This window comes from Pelecanus crispus, chromosome 4 (assembly GCF_030463565.1).
Source record: "Pelecanus crispus isolate bPelCri1 chromosome 4, bPelCri1.pri, whole genome shotgun sequence".
NCBI classification, from domain to species: Eukaryota; Metazoa; Chordata; class Aves; order Pelecaniformes; family Pelecanidae; genus Pelecanus; species Pelecanus crispus.
Window position 1 is genome coordinate 5,920,514 of NC_134646.1, and position 13,574 is coordinate 5,934,087.

The window sequence follows — 13,574 nt, forward strand, 5'->3', positions numbered from 1 at the left end:
TATTACTCTGGTATAGTTGATATAGCTTGAAAAAGATGCCACATATGAGATGTTCTTAGTGCATTTGGATGCCTTAAAAAATTTTGTCTCTGCTGTACAAAACTGTTGAAAACTCATTCACAAATTGAATTAGAAATGAAAAGAAAAAAAATATGTTTGCTCAATTAGGAAAATAAGCAAGTAGACCTTTGGAAACCTCAAAAGGTCTCAATGGATCCAGGCATTACGTACAACTTTGATTCTGAAATTACAGCATCCACCTTTTCAGAAAAAAATTGCCACAAAATGTTGAGAAAATAATAAAACTTTGGAAAGTGTGCTAGTTATACTCCTGCAGCAGCACTGTGGGTTTTAAAGCTGGTAATCTGTGTTTAACAAGGCCGGCATTTTTATATGGAAAGAAAGGCTTGTTTTGGTCTTTCTAGGTTGGTAGAGAAAGTAATCCATTAAGACAACATTACAGTGGGTGAACTGGCTCCAGCTGAAGCACATGGCAATTCTCCCTTTTGCAAAACATTTTCAATACTTAATCTTAGTATTTAGTTTGTACCTCTTATACACAGAGGTAGTACCTTTTGACAGCAGTCCCATGGAAGTCCATGGAGCGACGCTTGTGACCAAAGTTAGCAAATCTCTGCTGTGTGTGTACCTGACAACTTCCATGAGAGCAACTGTAGGAAATCATCTGCTAGAATAGGTCTTAATCTCTGTGCAATTCCACAGGGTTGGCTGTTTTTTTCTCTCCTGGTATTTGACAGCCCAATAGCAAACTGTTGATACAATAAAGAGTAATAAATAATTCATAGGCATGAACTGATCTGACCACTCCAAAAACGTCCCCCACTGCATTTCTGTGCATAGATTCCTCAGGTTACCTGAGAAATGGAAATACTAGAAATACTCACATAGTACAGCAGCAGCACGGGTTATTCATATATGCAAGGCTTAAAAGGAAACGTACGCAGGAGCTTCCTTTATCCTAATAGCTTTCTAAAAGCACTTGATAGTTCTTCCCTGTCGCTGACTCTGCTTTTGCATGAATTGTGTGAGGGTACAGGCTATCAGAGCACTATTTTTCAATAAATGGTTCTTGTGACTAGGTGAAGGTATCTGATGTGTGGGTTACACATGCAAAAATAGTAGTCCTGCATTGCAAAAACATTTAATACCAAGCATTTAAAATTCAGCTGGAGAATCAGTCTAATTCTGCTCCCATTTAAATCAATAGCAAAATTCACTGATGAGTCTCTTCCTGCTTCCTGTGTTCAGTAAAGCTGCTTACCTTTATTTTCGAGTAGCTCATACAGTATGCTCTCAGCATAGATTTTAGAAAAGCTGAGCACTTCCAGCTGTTGGTGGAATTCAGTTAAAATACTATTGACAAGTGAAGGCTTGAGTCAGTCCCATCTTATCGCCACTGATAGCCCTAAACCAGGATATTCTCTCCTGCATTCCCTCCTGACCAGGTTAGAGTCAAACAGCAATGTAGATGTGACAGATCGGAGCAAGGGTTGACCTCAGGCAATGCAATATATGAGAAATTCCCCCAGGAAACAAGTACAAGTACAAAGCAGAGAGAATGTAGCCAAACAGCAAGGCACAACATGTTGTAATGAAATTATTGTCAGAGTATCCATCCAATAGTTTCTTACTATTATTTCTTCACATACTCAAGCATGCTGGGGCCAACAGATCAACCGCTGGAATCAATGGAAAAGCTTATGCACATGACCTAGTGGGCACTGAGTGAGATCAAACAGCACCAGACAGGGGCTGAAATCAGGACTGGAAGGCGGGGAGGCAAGGCTTCAAACAAAGGAGATTTCCATGTGCAAAATGGGCCATCGAACGGGTGCCATAATGAGTCAACATTTTTAGGATGTAAGTCAGCGCTCTTATAAAATAATTTTATTCATTAATCTCATTCTTTTTAACAAACACGGGCAGCAGAAATTTGAAATCCTGCCAAGTCTGACTCAAAATTAATTTGGGTTTGTGCTTATATGGAAGAGAATAGGCCTTTTGTCTGTAATTATATATAAGCTCCATAGGGTGACCCTGCATTACGCAGGATGTAACTGAACAGTCTGTAATTGATGGGGTTTCCATTACCACATAACACAGTGCACACAGTAATGAGATCATAGAAAAACCTTTTTTAACGTGTTAAGTACTTTCTTGTACAACAAGCTGAGTTCATATTATAAGGCAATAAGAAACCTGATTTCCTGGAACAAGGCAATAAGAAACTTGATTTCCTGGAACAATTCAATACATAGGTGCATATGTGCCTAACACTGGGTGATACAGACATGCATGAAATAATTGTGTTTAAAACTGAAAGGTAAACTGAATTGTGCAAAACTGGTGAACACTTTTTGTTTAATATAGTGAGTGGAAAAAATGCTATTTCAGCTGCGATCATTTTGACATATCCAAAGTAACTATACATCATTTTAAAAGCATCATAGTTTTGCATTTAAAAAAAAAGGATTTTTGAATAACAATGAAATGTGGAGATAGTTGTTTGAAAATTTTTTTTTATAAACAAAGAAACCCCTGCATTCAGTAAAGGCTCTAATTGTGCAAATACGTATCCTCATTCTTAGTATGTACACATCTTCATACTGTGATGTCTCCACGTGTAAAGTAAGTTACAGGAGTCCAGTGTGTAAAACTTTGGAGGACCGGAGATGTGATTTGTTCGTGCTATTGCTACTATTTCAGCAACACCTGGGAACATACAACTGGTACAACGTAGAGCCTTGTTCCTGCAGTTGCAACGTGATGGTGTTTGAGGCTGCGTTGTATATTGTTTCCATGAGCAACCTCCAAGCACTCCATTATGTTCCTCTCCCAGAAGGACCATTCAGCAGATCCCAAGCATGCAGTGCCATGTGGCTGGGTGGGGAGTGAGACTAAAGTGTGAGAGTAGGAGTGCCCCAGTGTGACTGTAAATACAGCAGAGGTGCTGCTTGATTTCCTGATGCTTAGAATAGGAAGTAAATGTGGCATCACATATGTTGCAGCCTGTTAACTAGGTGAAAGGTAAGTTTGAGTAGCCGTTCTATAAATAAGCGTATTTAAAGAGGCAAGAATATGCCAAAGAGGATATTTTGAGGAAATGGAATGGAAAATGGTATTTGCTAACGAACAGCTTTAACAAAGATCTGCTAAGAAATGGAACTTCAGTTCCGAACCTGACTGCCTTGGGTATATGTGGGGTTTGGCACTTGATTCATTGAGTCTGTCATTTAAGGGAAGCTCTGTACATGATTCATTCTGTGCTCGTGCTGGAGAAACAACCCACTCCAAAAAAAAAAAAAAAAATCAATGGGCAGGCTACACCTTTGTAAAAATATTTAACATTTGTGGACATGTTTAACATTTTGGTTTAGATCTAAGAGAGAGAAGGTGAAAAAAAATTTTTTTAATGTCGTCTTCATCATAAAACATACTTTTTGGACTCTTCCTCATGCAGAAAGTGGCCTTTACAAATCAGTCAACATTAGGTAAGCCTGCCACAGAGCAGGATGGAGCCTTATTTATTCAAAACATCACTGTCAGTGAGGGCAACTGGTTCATAGAGCTGAGATATATGACCTTCTACAATTTCCTCTGACATTCATGGTGTAGAAGGTTCCCTGGGGTAAACAATGCTTTATAAATGCAGTTGTTTAAACAAGTTCTTTTCTCACAAATACTCCAGGTAGTCCTCTTCCAATTATTTATGTCTGTAATGGTAGCAGGTATCTTCTCTTTGTTCAGAGTTAATCTTCTGAAAACATTTCTTAATAATATCTTTCAGAATTTTGCATTTCATTGTTGTGAAGTGTAAGTGCAATGGAAATCACAAACCACAGAAAGAGAAGTCGAGCAGGGTTGGTTTGTGTTTTCATCTTCTGTCTAAACCAAGTGTCACGTTCCCATTAGCAGCAATGGAACAAGGCATTTCTAATATTTCCTGCAGGAATTTCTCAGTGTCCTGCACAAAACCCAACAGCAGTGTACATACAGTGTGTAAATGGGACTTCTTTCTCCACAGTTTCAGAGGGATGCAGCTGAGTTATATACTGAGTTATATAGCTGAGCTATATACATGCTATGACCCTTTGAGTATTTGATTTATCTTCATTAACATAAAACTGTTACCGGAAATGAGAAAGGATAAAGTGAGTTACAGCTGTGTTTTTACAGTTATGCATAATGCAAGCACATATTATACAATTATTAAAATATAACTATAGCTTATTAGAACATGTAAAATAAGCATAAAAAGAGGGAAAAAAAAAAAGATAAATACTTGTTGGAGCAGGAGTAGTTTTGTCCATGAAGCCATATTTAACTTATTATAGACTTTGAATTTCTAAATGTTTTTGATCTTGAAAAGCAGCAAGCATTTCAGGTTAGCACAAACCTTTCCATGAGGGCATTTGGTCTACAAATTGAAATGCAAAGCAAGACATGTTCCTTTTTCCATCTTTCCGCTCCTGTATATGTATACAGCTATAATCTGACCCATACATTTTATTTATGTAACAAAATTATTTTGGAGGGAACCCATTTTAAACAAAGAAATCTGTTTTATACATCTGTAATTTCTCTATATGTTTCTGCGGTGCACTAGTAAAATATAACTCAACAGATACGACTTTTAAGACTTGTAAGACTTTAACATAAAAAATACTGCTACATTTTTCAAAAAAAATTACATGTTAACATGTTTCAATACACATTTTCTCAAAGAGGCACAGAAGAATCAAATATAATTCCCCTGTCACTTACTGTTATGTAGGTTTGATCTTTGTCCATCTCCAAGTGCTGGACTAATTGGCAATGTAAAGAATGTCACATATTTCCAAAACTCTGTTTTACATCTATTATTTTTAATCGTTTCACAGATAGATTTTTTTAAAAGATTTCACCATTGTATACAACTTGAGAAGTTTATTGTATATGGACTTGAAAACAATGTCTTACAAAGTTAGAACAAAAAGCAAGCAGGATTTTTCCACTTCTTACTTTCAGTCAAAATTCTCTATCAAGATTAAAAAGAAAGACCTGAACTATTGTGGAGATATTCATACATCCCTTCTGCTAGGTGTTGCATACTCTTGACTCCCCAGTGAAATAGGTGTTTGGTCAACATTGCCCAGATTTAGTCCTACCTATTTTTATCTTTTTTTTTTTTTAAAAAAAAAGTAACCATTTGAATTTCCTGGATAATACAAGTAAAATTTCAATTTTTTTTGGGGGGGGAGGGTATGGCTTGAGAAAGAAATCATGAAAGCTGCATTCTCTTCTCATTAGTAATAGTTTTGAATAAGAATATCATTATTGTTTCAAAGGAACACATATTCTTATACTTAATGAAGGGAAAGCTAAAAAAACAGTTTATACTTATTTGACTTAAGGACACTGGGATTTATAACTACTTGAAGAAACTGAATGCTGTGCTACCAAGAAGAGATTTAAGAAATGTTAATTCTTACCTCATAAGGGTACTGACAGATCTCTTGGAAGTTATGAGCACACATTCATAATACATGATCTTTCTATGTGCTCTTTTGGGGTTGTATTGGAAGCACTAGGACTAATTTTAAAATATTTTTTGTTTTACTTGCAATTTCAATTAGTTGAAAAGTTTAGCTGTTAAGGAGGGGAGTATATTGTTGAGCATTTATATTGTTGAGTGTCCTGTTGGCTGTATTGGTTAATAACTTCATCAAAATCTGTGAGTCTTCTCATGTTAGTGAATAGATTTTGTGCATTACGAATACAAGCATTAGTTTGCCCATATTGTTACCATTTAAAAAAATATAAATCTCAGTAGTTCCTAGCTTGCTTTCACAAATAGATACAGAGCTGGAGCAACCATTTCACACTGAATATAAAGTGATGCACAAAGATGTACTTGCTATTTGTGCCTCCTTTCAACATTTTAGTTGAAATTTTAAAATGCGCTTTAAAATAAATAAGGTGAGGATACTGTCTACAGTTGTGAGGAGATTGTGTACGAGATGGGATCAGAGTTGACTTTGCACTATTGAACTATGACTCTTGTAGTTAGAACAGCACTGGCATTGTGCAGACCTGTGACAGACATTTGCACTTAGATTGCCTTCATTACCAGGGAATGTGGAAAATGTCTGTCAGGAGCTGTGGGAAGGGCAGGGAGGAAGGGCGAGGGATGAAGAAAGGGGGCAAAGAAGGCAAGATCCACTGCTGTAACTATTGGCAAAACAAACTGCTTTCTTATAATCTTCATTGTTGGCCTAATCATCCCTTATTCTTTCTTGACCTCTGACTGATGTCCCCTTCTTAGCTCTTCTGATCCCTCTTGTCCCATCATTGTGATTTCCCCATTGCTATTTTTTTGATAATCTAATGGCCATGTGGAATTACGCATTCCAACTTACTATTCTCATAGTTAGTCATCTTGGCTGGGGTAATGATTTGTTGATTAAAAAGTAAAAATTAAAATTAAACCCATTGGATTATGAAAAGCCATGGATTTTTGCTATGGATATAGCTATACAAAAGATACAGAGTGACTTGTCCTGTTTTTATATTGATCTGCTTAGCATGACATTTATTTTTGTAAATAAACACTGTGTTACAGTACACACTACTTTGTGTACTTTAGACTTCTAAACATTATTTTACCCAGTATGTTCTAATAGTGTGTAACTAAATCTTGCCAGACCAAATACCCAGTCGCATTAACTAGAAGTACTGCTAAGTTTATTAGTCGTAAAATCTCAAAACCTCTCCTTGTTTTTTTTATTATGTTTATTATCCTATTTTGGAAACAGGTCTCAGAGTTTTGCTGTTAGTTTCAATAAAACCTTCGTTTGGCCCTTAGAAATCAAAAAAGTAACTTCTGCTTGGAGCTATAGGAGATGGACTTGCAGTTTGAATCATAGAATCGTAGAATACCAGGTCGGAAGGGACCTCAAGGACCAGCTGGTCCAGCCTTTCTTGGCAAAAGCACGGTCTAGACAAGATGGCCCAGCACCCTGTCCAGCCGAATCTTGAAAGTGTCCAGTGTCGGGGAACCCACCAGTTCCCTGGGGAGATTGTTCCGATGATCATGAATAGTCCATATGTCCACTTTTTTTTCTGTATATGTAGCTTTTTCTTCCTGAAGCTTCTTTCTGAATTTCCTAGAACCCAGGAAAAGTAAAAAGCAGCAAAATAACTTCTTTCTCTAGGATTTAACTACAAGCCATCTTCTGGAGTAACATTTTTCATATTTCTTTATTGCCTCCTGTCTGTACTTCTGGTGCTTCTGAAGCTGTGGTTGCACATTGGCTGCAAAATAATCCAAACTGGGTAAAAAGATCAGCCAGATCTTTTTCCTGATCTGGTTTATTGCACAGCCACACAGAAAACACAATGGATAGTGAACTGGCATGAATGTAGAAATAAGTGGCAGATCTAGGAGCTGTTTAACTTAGTATGCTATAAACTTAAACAAGAAAGCATTAAGATGTAGATATTGAAAAATGGAGTATTCATAGAAGCCACAGTTAACTGGTAACACTGTAAATGCTATGGGAAACAAGTAAATGGGAGACTGAGGAAAAAAGATAAACAATTCAGGGATATGTTTTTAAATATTCTGTGCAAATACATGCTGATGCAAAATACTCCATCTAATTAGCTATGGAGGTATCCAGGAAAACATTAAATAATACTGAAAACAAATTTAAAATGGAAAAGTACTGAGTATATGAGGTAATAGATAAGGATGAGTTTTCTGGAATACAAAGACTTTAGACATATGAGGTTTTCAGTGTACAAAGCTACCATATACTGTAATATTCTGTATAGTATCATCTAGTCACCTTTATTGCTATTTAGTACAAACAAAACAGCTCTGAGACAAAGTAAGGGTACTATAATCACGTAAAATATGCACAAGTACCATATTTAAACAAAAATGCATAGGATTGTTTTGCAAGCATGATAGGGGACAACTTCTGACTGTAAGATAAAACTGGCAATATAATTTTAATATCTTGTGTGAGAAACATAGAGAAAGCAGGAAAGTGATACATAATATTTTCTCATCTCAGTGCTTATAGAGTTAAGTCTCTAAGTCAGTGAACGCTGAGGTGCATGGAAATGTGTTTCTTTGTTATTCAAAGCACAACAACTTCACACTTCTTTAACACTCTGATTTATAATAATAAAACCAGCAGATGTCATGTAATTAGATTTGTCCTGCCCTCGAGGGGAGTGGATCGAATTCAGCTCAGTGTTTGAACAAATACTATCATTGAAGTTCATATAGTTATTAGAGATTTGCTCCTGCCTCCGTAAGGGAGCAGTGTTAAAATGAGAAACGGGGGCCAATTTGGGGGCACTCTTAAAATGAGAAGGAGTAAATACAGGGCTAGATGCCATACAACACAAAGCTGCACTCCATCCCCTATTCACATTCTATTTTTTGAGGCATATACACAGACATTTCAGTCAAAAAGCCAGCTGTATTTTAACACATTCTCTGAACGTGGTGTGAAGCCAGTAATGCTTGATCTCCAAGTGAAGTGGGACTTGGGGGCTCAGAGGACTGCTTTGGCTAATTTTTTTGCTAATTTAGAAGGAGGATTGTCAATTAATTGCCCCAATTGACTGAATTTGTCAAAAGAAAGAATGTGTTAATCTCTCTGTTAAAATATGGATGTAACTGTTGGCAAGCTATGTGGATGACTGTAGCGTGCAAGGTAGCATCTCTGAAATAACGTATGCCTAGCATCTAAATCTTGATACTGAGAGATATCAAAACACAAGCCATTATAGGTCCAGAAAAAATATACAATACCCTACAGTAATGAAGATGAGTTAGGGTCATATTGTGCCAATCTTATTCCCATCTAATACTACTGCATTGTCTATTCTGTGTGAATAGTCCCAGTGGCTTCAGTGGAACTTTTAATGGCGGGTGGGCTCGTGTGAGCTGGGATGGTGCAGTACAACCTTCTGTGTCCTCATGAGAGTTAAAATTGCCTGGGAACCGTGGGGCAAATTCTCAGTTCTGAGTTCCACTGCTGTATATGGTTTACCTTAGAGTATATGGACAAGTGGCTAGTAAGTTTCTGCAATAGGTAAAAGAAAAAATGTAAAACAGCTTGCTCTTTTCCCACCCCAAATAAAAAGGCTAAATCTTACCTTTGGGTATAGAAATGAACACAATTTGTAGAATAGAATAGAATAGAACAGAACAGAACTGGACTGTTTCAGTTGGAAGGGACCTACAACAATCACCTAGTCCAACTGCCTGACCACTTCAGGCTGACTGAAAGTCCAAGCACGTTGTTAAGGGCATCCTCCAAATGCCTCTTGAACACCGACGGGCTTGGGACACCGACCACCTCTCTAGGAAGCCTGTTCCAGGGTTTCACTGCCCTCTTGGTAAAGAAACGCTTCCTAATGCCCAGTCTAAATAGCTGTAAATAGAATGTCTTGAATTAAGAATATATTCTGTGTTTTTGGTAGTTTATGACATTTCTAGAACAAAACATGTTGATCAGAGGAATTTTTAAAAGCAAGAATCATTTTCGTTCCCAGTAATTTAACAAATTCAATGCAAGGTCTTAAAATGCTCTCTTGACCCATCCCTGTCTTTCTGCAAAACAAAGTTCAGTTCAGAAAGCTTCTCTAGCTCTACTCCAGTACTGCTTGAAGAAGCCAGAACAATGTTTGGCTAAGAACATTTAAGAAACTAAATGAGTTTATTCCATGTATGGGAATTAGAAATATTTTTATAACTTTTTAAACTTTTGTGTGCAAGTTACTTATTCTTGCTGACAAAGCAGAATGAAATACGATGCCATGCAAAAGCAAAAATTAAATAATCTCTTTCAAAATTCCTTTCAATAGTCACCTCCAGGTTAGTAGGGAGGCTATGATCAGTTGGTCCAGAGGCAGCAGCTCTCGTGCTGTGAGCAATGTAGAATCATGCAACATCAAGGCTTCACGGCCATTGCGAAGGACATGCACAATACTGGATCAAATGGCAATGAAATTTGATCCAGATGAAGTGTGAAATCGCAGCACATGTCTGTTAGATTATCCAGAGCGTGTGGCGGTGTGTTTATGAAGGCTCTATTTTGGCTGTATGTTGGCTTCCAAAGGACAAGCAGACCTGGCCTAATAAAAACTCTGCTGCTACTAAGTTACTTCTAGGAGATTTTTAAACAAAATTTGAACTGCTGCAGTGAGTTTGTATAGATTCACGGTTGTAGTGTTTTTGCAATGTGCTCATTAAGTCAGATTTGCCGTCTTGTAGGGACACGGCCTAAGGCAGAGGTAGAAAAGCAGGCACAGCCACAATCACTGGGTGTTGTGGATACTATCACTTAATCAAAATAGGCCCCAAAGTTGAGGTCACAAACTTTTAAAGATATTTTGAAAGAGGTAGATCTAGGTAGTTGACTAAAAGCATGGGGAAAATGGACATGAAATAGGAAGAATGTGATGTTAGCCCATGCTAACCATTTTCTATTCGTCTGTTTTGAGTTAAGAGATAACACTCTCTTTTATTTCATCTATTTGGTCCATTCGGTGCTTTTAATTTATGAATTTATTGAGCATCTAATTTGGCATAATTTAGTTTGAGGTTTGTGATATGAAGAACAATTAAGGTGAGAGAACAGTGATAAATTAAGCAGCTTGGGCCTAATTCTCTGTAACTTTTACAGTCATTTCTAGTGACACAAAATAAGCTAGCAGTTTTTTGCCAAATGGAGTAGACTAGACTTGAATATATGTCAGTATAACACAAGTCCCAGATGGGTGTGAAATTCTACCAATATTTGTTTGTGGTTTATAAATAGTTTATCATGCTATAAATGGTGAAACAGCGTGGCATAGAATGGCTGCTCTTTACATTCGGAGACAACCACTTGAAGTTGGAAGTAGATACAAGTGTGCTGGAGGACAGGATTTGAATTCAAATTAACACAACAATAGAAATAATTAAAAAGATTGAATGCAGGTCAATAGAGAGAAGCGAAAGGTAATGTACGCAGGAGTAGTCAGTTAAACAAAAACAGAATGAGAAAACAATTGGCTTCATAAATCTGAAGGAAAAAATCTGGATAATGGATCAGAGTTGAAGGCAGTTCAACAAAGGCATTAGTTGCAAAAAAAAAAAAAAAAAAAAGGAAAACTGTGCTGAGAGCCCTGAACAGGTCGGTAGCCTACCGCACATACTACATCATGTTTGTATTTCACACAGCGTTGGTAAAGGCTTCATCTGCAGCTGAACGCCTAGTTTGGGGAATAGCCGTTCACCAAGGAGTCAACTCCATTAGATGAGAATCCAGGAGGCAGAAAGATCAGAAGCACAGAACCGCAAGGTGAGAAGAAATGCGACGGCAGTCTTCCAGACACTGGGGACTGTTGCAGAGGAGAAGCAAATAAACTTCTGCATGCTCATGCCAAACAGCATGAAATGCATTTCTCTTGCTGTCCATATGGAGTAGAGGTTATAAATTCCAGCAACAAATATTTAGACTGGAGACTAGGAATAAGAAATCTGAATGTAAGTACCACAAAGCTCCAGTTTGGATTGCCCATGGAGGCTGATGCATATTTGTAGGTTTGACACCACGTCAGGGATGACATCAGGATATGAGGCTGGATTAGAGGATACCATTCCTTTTTGATGAGTCCATGATAATGTTCAAGGCCACAGAAAATCATGATGTAACCAAAACACCAATATCAGTGATCAAACCCAAACCTTTAGACTGGATTATGGTCCACTATATGTGCGTGTGTAGGTCCTGACTCCAGATCGGCAGAATTTGGCCTGGTACTTACCTTAACAGAAAAAAACTGACCACAGACTGCATTCAAAGCTCAGAGAGCCAAAACCACAGCATACACAGAGAAGACGAAAGGCAAGGAGCATTCTGCAAAAATACAGACTTTCTGTTTTGAAACAGTGTATGTATATAGTGTAACATCCTTCGTAGCCATTAGTGTTTGTAAAGATTAGTTCGTCTTAGCAACGAGTTCTAAAAACGGCGTGCAGGCTCACGCAGACTTCATCGTCTCACATCCAGGAGGAAGTGATTTTGTTACTCTGCAGGGACTTCTACTGTATTCATTACAGCCAACAATATCTAAGAAGTGTGCAGTAGTGTGAGATAGCATTTCTTTTTCCATAACATTTCCATAGATAGGACAGTGTAACTAGTAATGTATTCCCTAAGGAGAGAAAAAAATCACCTCTTGGTATTTTGGGTTTTTAACATTTTTCTAGGATGTTCTATCACTGAGAAATGTGAGTAGCTGGAAATAGTTACTTTCTGCATTAGTCTGCACTGCTCTAATTTCCTTCTCTTCACGCATCTTCCTCAGTTTTAAGTTTGACTTGCATAATGTCACTGACACATATACCGTATATACCACATTAAAAAAAAAAGGGAAGAACAGCTTGTATCACAAAAGCGTGGTGGTACCTGGCTCTGAGATACCAGCAGGGAACACCATGCTGCGTGTAACAGGGAGCTGAATGTCACTTCCCAGCTCTTGCTGTCCACATCTTTGGGTCTGACAATTACTGGAAAAATTGGTCTTTTTCAGGAGAGCAAACGTTAGCACGAATTATAACTGCTGAGATAATTTGTAATGTTTATTCTTTTGTGACGTTTCTTTTTGTGAGGTGCTGGGAACTGAAGTTCATTGCACAACTTTTGAATCCAGACTGCGGGCCTTTATTTCAGTCTTCATTCTTGTTGTAGTATGAATAGCTGTCAGAATGAAAGTCAGCGTGCAATGTAAATGACGTGCATTCAAAGACAGACAATAAAGTATAAGAGGGGGGAAGAAGGAGGAAGACACCAAAAATCAGATGCAAAATACTTTACAGATTTTGCAAAACTCCCTCAAACTGCAACTTTATAAGCTATTGGGAAGATATAGGCGAAGCATAAAGGTTAGCCTACAAATAACTACATTGGATATTGAAATTGGATATAAAGGACGTCCTAGGGCGAGAGACGCATAGGAGAGAAGTAGCATTTGGGCCCCGAGAGAACGACAAAGAAAAACGGGCTGCATGCAAGGCTGAGATACAGGCCCCAAAATGCAACAAATTGCAGTAAGCTGTCACAGCTGTGAAGCGCCCTGGAGAATAACCTTGCTGCAACGAGCTCGCCCGAGTTTTTGCACAGCTGTTTGCCTGGAGTGAGTGATGAAACACACACTGCAATGGCTGAGTGAAAATGAATTTAACATCTAGACTTGGAAAACACTTCAGTTACATTAAAACAGACGAGCAGTCTGCTCAGCGACTCCTGAAGAGTCTGGAAATGGGACTCCGTGGGCCTGGCGGCGAGCACGGTACGCGTCGCAGCGCGTTTGCCTGTAGGTCGGAGCTGTCCCGTTTCCAGCTCCACCACCCCGTGCCCCCGGCCGCCCCCGAGCACGGCAGGCCGTCGCCGCGAAGGGGAGCGCTGCCTCTCCGGCGGGACCGGGACAGGGACCGGGAGCGGCCCCGCCACGCCGCCTGGCTGCTCCGGCCCCGCGGGCCCCGGCGGCCGCTGCTCCAGCCC